Source organism: Piliocolobus tephrosceles, unplaced genomic scaffold (assembly GCF_002776525.5).
Source record: "Piliocolobus tephrosceles isolate RC106 unplaced genomic scaffold, ASM277652v3 unscaffolded_35915, whole genome shotgun sequence".
Taxonomy (NCBI): Eukaryota; Metazoa; Chordata; class Mammalia; order Primates; family Cercopithecidae; genus Piliocolobus; species Piliocolobus tephrosceles.
In genome coordinates, this window is record NW_022319771.1 from 1 (window position 1) to 6,283 (window position 6,283).

Consider the following 6,283-nt stretch of genomic DNA (forward strand, 5'->3'; position numbering starts at 1 on the left):
TGGACTCTGGTGGTCTTCTTCGGGGAATAAACGGTCTGGGCATAACAAATGGGGGCTCGTCCGGGATTTCCCCCAAGCCCACCAGACCTCCAAGTCAACGGATCTTAATCTGTAAGTAAGCCGGCTTTGTCTTTGTCTCTGTCTTCCTGAAATTTCGCGAAATCTGTGATCTGTATTGGTCTGTACTGTAGGTGGCACGGTCTTGGCGGACGCGCTAAAAGACAGCCACTTGGGACTGGTGGGAGACGTCCCCCGGTGCCCATCTGGGGGCCTCCACACTTGGTTGCCCCGTCTGACTCAGGTCGTAAGTTAAGTCCGACACGCGCTCGCGAATGCTCATCGTTTACCATTGTCTGTCTGTTATTGTTAAGTGTTAAGTCTAAAAAGAAACATAAAACCTCTCCTTCTCTTCCAGGACCGGACCTGTCAGATATTCCCCTCTGCTTAACATTCATTTTCATCTCTCCTTCTCCTTGTAGGAACAGTCCAAAAATGGGCAGCGCCCAGAGCACGCCGCTCTCCCTCCTTGTTAACAATTTCATCGGTCAGGACATCCTGATCAAATTCCTTATATTCTAGTGTGGCAGGATCTCGTGGAAAACCCACCGCCCTGGATGACCCCGCTCATCCCTGAGCCCTGCAAAGTCCTAGTCACGCGACCTACAAAACAAAGGACCCCCTCTGCTCCCCTGGCCCCCGTACTGCCGGATAGCCAGGACCCCCTATCGTTAGAGCCTACACTTCCCCCACCATATCCGCACCCTATCCCGCAGGACCCAGTCCCCCAGGGTGGTGCTTCCGTGGAGGGAGACCGAGAAGCGGAAGCAGCCGAAAGCGAAAGTAACCCGGGGGGACCAGTCGGCGGAACACGAGGCCGCGTGCAGTGGGACCAAGCTTCCCGATTCCCTGACTCTACTGTAGCCCTGCCCCTCAGAGAAATAGGATCGCTCGATGATACCGGGCTCTCCCGTCTCATGTATTGGCCTTTTTCCACTAGTGATTTGTCTCAGATAATCCCAAAGATCTAACCTCGTTGTTAGACAGTGTCATGTTTACTCCCAGCCGACCTGGGATGACTGTCAACAGCTCCTCCGAATCCTGTTCACAACGGAGGAGCGGGGCCAGAAAGCTGGTTCCAGGAGATGATGGCCAGCCAACTGCAACTCCTGACCTCATCAACGCGGCTTTTCCCTTAACCCGACCCAGATGGGATTACAACACGGCAGAAGGTAGGGGACGACTGCTCATTTATCGCCAGACTCTAATGGCAGGTCTCCGGGCTGCAGCTCGCAAGCCCACCAATTTAGCTAAAGTGTACACAGTACTGCAGGGTAAGATAGAAAGTCCTGCCGCTTATCTAGAAAGACTGGAAGCTTTCAGGCAGTTCACCCCTATGGACCCAGAGGCACCAGAAAATCAGGCAGCCGTAGTAATGTCTTTTGTGAACCAGGCAGCACCAGATATTAAACGAAAACTCCAGAAATTAGAGGGTTTAGAGGGAAAGCAGATTCAGGACCTCCTTCAGATGGCCCAGCGAGTTTATAATAATAGGGATACTCCAGAAGAAAAACAGTTTAAGGCAACTAAAGAAATGACCAAAGTCTTGGTAGCAGCTTTCCCCCAGGCAGGGAATGGCCAAAGCAGAAAGCAGACAAAGCAAGGCCCCAGGCAAGGATTAGAAAGGATCAGTGTGCTTATTGCAAGGAACGTGGTCACTGGATTAAAGACTGCCCAAAGAAACGGAAACCAGCTAACCCTAACTCCGTACTCGTTACCCAGGACTCTGACTAGGGTTCGGACCCCCTCCGGGAACCCAGGGTAACTTTGCAAGTGGAGGGGTCCCCAATTCGCTTCTTGGTCGATACTGGGGCAGAACGCTCAGTCCTAACCAAACCAATTGGAAAAATGTCTAAGAAAACATCCTGGGTGCACGGGGCCACAGGCATCAAGAAATACCCCTGGACAACCCAGAGAACTGTAGACTTAGGAACGGGAAAAGTATCCCATTCCTTCCTAGTCGTCCCAGAAAGCCCCTGCCCCCTACTAGGGAGGGACTTGCTAACAAAAATGGGGGCCCAAATCCACTTTGAGCCAGAAGGGCCCAAGATAACTGACTCCCAAAACAGGCGAATATCTATTCTGACTGTCACCTTAGAAGATGAGTACAGACTCTATCAGGAGCAAAAGTCCCCTGATCAGGAAATTGACTCTTGGCTCCAGCGTTTCCCTGAAGCGTGGGCAGAAACTGGGGGCTTGGGGGCTAGCTAAACATCGACCTGCCATATTTGTGGAAGTTAAGCCAGGGACGGATCCGGTTCGGGTTCGGCAATATCCTATGCCCCTAGAGGCGAGAGAAGGGATCACGCCTCACATCCGCCAGCTTTTAAACCAGGGTGTCCTGCGGGCTTGCTGCTCGCCATGGAACACTCTGCTGTTACCCGTTCATAAACCCAACAGTATGGATTATAGGCCAGTGCAGGACTTAAGAGAAGTTAACAAAAGGGTCATGGACATACATCCCACTGTGCCCAATCCATACACCCTTCTAAGTGCCTTACATCCTGAAAAACAGTGGTATACCGTTCTTGATCTAAAAGATGCTTTCTTCAGTCTTCCTCTGGCTCCCAAAAGTCAAGAATTCTTTGCATTTGAATGGACTGATCCTGAGAGAGGCATCAACGGTCAGCTAACATGGACCAGGCTGCCACAAGGGTTCAAGAACTCGCCGACCCTGTTCGGTGAAGCCCTTCATGAAGATCTGGGTGAGTACCGGCGGCAACACCCTGAAATAACTCTTTTGCAGTATGTTGATGATCTCTTAATAGCGGCCAAGTTCCCGGAAACCTGTGTTCAAGGGACTGAGGACCTCTTGAAGACTCTGGGGGAGCTAGGCTACCGAGCCTCAGCAACAAAGGCTCAGATCTGCAAGCCGGAGGTAACTTATCTGGGGTACTTATGAAAAGGGGGGCAACGCTGGCTAACCAAAGCCCGAAAGGAAACAGTCCTACGCATCCCTAGACCTCAGACGACACGGCAAATAAGAGAATTCCTGGGGTCGGCAGGGTTCTGTAGGTTATGGATACCCAGATTTGCTGAGTTAGCCAAGCCCCTATACCAGGCAACAAAGGAACGGCAGCCCTTCAATTGGACGGAAGAGGCTGAGCTGGCCTTCCAACAAATCAAAACTGCCTTGTTATCAGCCCCCGCGCTGGGGCTCCCTGATGTCTCTGAGCCCTTCCACTTATACGTGGATGAAAGTAAGGGCGTTGCAAAAGCCGTGTTAACACAGTACCTAGGCCCCTGGCAGAGGCCAGTCGCCTATTTGTCAAAGAAATTAGATTCAGTGGCTGCTGGCTGGCCACCCTATCTCCAGATAATCGCGGCAACCGCCCTAATGGTCCGGGACGCTGATAAACTTATCATGGGGCAAGAGTTGCACGTTACAACCCTGCATGCCATTGAAGGCGTCCTCCGGCAGCCGCCGGACCGATGGATGAGTAACGCCCGGCTCACCCACCATCAAGGACTGCTGTTAAACCCCCTCAGAATAACTTTTCTGCCCCCAACCTCCTTAAATCCTGCCTCGCTGTTGCCAAATCCGGACTTGGACGCCCCGTCCCATGAGTGCACTGAGATACTGGCTCAGGTGCATGGGGTGCGGGAGGACCTACAAGATCGTCCGCTCCCAGACACAGAACTCATCTGGTTTACTGATGGCAGCAGCTTCGTCCACCAAGGCCAGCGGTATGCAGAAGCGGCTGTAAAGTCAGAGACTGAGGTAATCTGGGCGGAGCCCTTGCCCCCAGGGACATCGGCCCAAAGAGCCGAACTGGTAGCACTCACCCTAGGGGCAGAGAAAGAACTAACAGTATACACGGATAGCCGCTATGCCTTTGCCACGGCGCACATACATGGGGCCATCTACAGGGAGAGGGGACTATTAACAGCTGAAGGCAAAGAAATAAAAAACAAGCAAGAGATCCTAGCTCTATTAACTGCTTTGTGGAAACCAAAGAAATTGGCTATCGTACATTGCCCTGGGCATCAGAAACCAACTACGCCAATTGCTCGAGGCAACTTCTTAGCCGACCAAACCGCACGGAGCATAGCAAAGGCTCCTCCCAGTCAGCTCCTTGTGCTCCAGCTCTCTGATCCAGGCCCGCGAGACTTGCCATGTTTTCCCGATTACTCTGAACAGGACCGCAAGTGGATGGACACGCTTCCCCTAAAGCAGGTTCAGAATGGGTGGTGGACTGATAGCGATGACCAAACCATCCTACCAGAAAAATTAGGATGGCAGGTATTGGAACACATCCACCGGACAACCCACCTGGGTGCCCAGCGAATGATAGACTTAATCAGGCACGCCAAGTTCAGGATCAGGCGCATAGCTGAACTGGCCAGCAATGTTACAACAAATTGCAAAGTCTGCCAACTGAACAACGCTTATCCCCGAACCCAAGCCACTGCAGGGACCAGGTTTAGAGGAACTAGGCCTGGCGTCTATTGGGAGATAGATTTCACAGAGGTAAAACCCGGGAAATATGGGTATCAGTACTTGTCTTTGTAGATACTTTTTCAGGATGGACAGAAGCATTCCCAACTAAGAGAGAAAGTGCTCAGGTTGTAGCAAAGAAAATTTTGGAAGAAATCCTCCCCAGGTATGGCTTTCCCGTCCAGATAGGGTCAGACAATGGACCAGCCTTCGTTGCTAAGGTAAGTCAGGATTTGGCTTCCATTCTTGGGGCAAATTGGAAATTACATTGTGCTTATAGGCCCCAAAGCTCAGGACAGGTAGAAAGGATGAATCGGACCCTAAAGGAGACCTTAACTAAATTGACCATGGAGACTGGCGCTAATTGGGCAGTACTTCTCCCCTACGCTCTGTTCCTGGCCCGGAATACCCCTTACAGACTGGGCCTCACCCCATATGAAATCATGTATGGCAGACCCCCACCCCTGGTTCCCAGTCTAAAAGATGACCTACTCAAATCTGAAACTGAAAATGTCTCTGAGCTCTTGTTCTCCCTACAAGCCTTACAGAAAATTCACCAGGAAATTTGGCCCAGGCTACGAGAACTGTACGAAGCAGGACCTCCGCCGACGCCCCATCCGTTCCAGCCAGGAGACTGGGTCCTAGTCAAGCGCCACCGGCAAGAAACTCTCCAACCCAGGTGGAAAGGACCACTGCAAGTACTCCTGACTACTCCCACCGCTGTCAACGTAGAAGGCATCACTTCGTGGATCCACTCCACACACGTCAAACCAGTGGACCCAACATCCGACCTTCTTGGGCCGTATGGAGCACCGGTTACATGGACTGTAGACAAAGCTAAGAACAATCCCTTAAAGCTAACCCTGCGCCGTCATCCCCATAGCCGTAACCATGTCCAGCTTACCAATGTTCTTATATCTTATGCATCTAACTCTCCTCACTGCTGCTCCGTCTAATCCCTATCTCTGGAGGTTTTGGCTCTATGAAAACAAAACTCACCCCGGGGAAACCCCCCAGGCGGGTAAACTGCTAGCTAGTGCAGACTGCCCCCCCTCCGGGTGCAGTACGCCGATTTACCTCCCTGTATCGTGACCCATACCAAGAAAAATATCCCTACTGCTATTCGGCACATAGCAACAGCCTCTGCAACCAATCGGCTGCAAGAATGCTGTTTCTATATAAATGAGTCAGGATTAGTTGAGGAGAGAGTCCAACGTCTACATAAACTAAGCTTAGAAATGAAAAAGCAACAGTTTACTACAGCAGCTAATAATTGGTGGAACTCTTCCATGTTTTCTCTTCTAGCACCTTTCATAGGCCCCCTGATGTCTTTACTGCTTCTGCTGACTATAGGCCCCTGTGTAGTAAACAAAATTCTACAATTTGTTAGACAAAGATTTGATACCATCCAATTAATGGTCCTCCGCAGCCATTACCAACCCCTTCCTCACCCTGAAGAAGAGATCACTCTATGACAGTTCAGGGTCCAGGATTGGACACTCAGTTACTTGTGAGAGGGGGAAATGAAAGGGCACAGGATGCAAGCCCACTCCACCCTGTTGCTAAACCTTTGTCCTGCTCTCACAAACATATTGTAAAGATGTTGTAAGTTCCTGTTTTTCTGTGGCATGGCAGGGTCACAGGACGCGTTTAAGTATTACCTGCTAAACCCGTTGTGAAACCTGTCACAATATGATTAACTGCCTTTGTGTGAGACTGCTTTCCCGCCTCAGGTTTGCGAAAACAAGCCCTGCCCTGTCCTGCGAGCCCCTGATAAACGTCATCAGA

General features: G+C 51.1%; 1 long non-coding RNA gene across 1 annotated transcript; it reads left to right on the forward strand.

Annotated features, from left to right (window-relative positions):
- Positions 1-2: 2 nt before the first annotated feature.
- On the forward strand, positions 3-6,014 carry LOC113222879. The gene is made up of 2 exons (XR_003308561.1): positions 3-111; positions 5,036-6,014. It is a non-coding gene; the product is annotated as an uncharacterized LOC113222879 (long non-coding RNA).
- Positions 6,015-6,283: the final 269 nt, after the last annotated feature.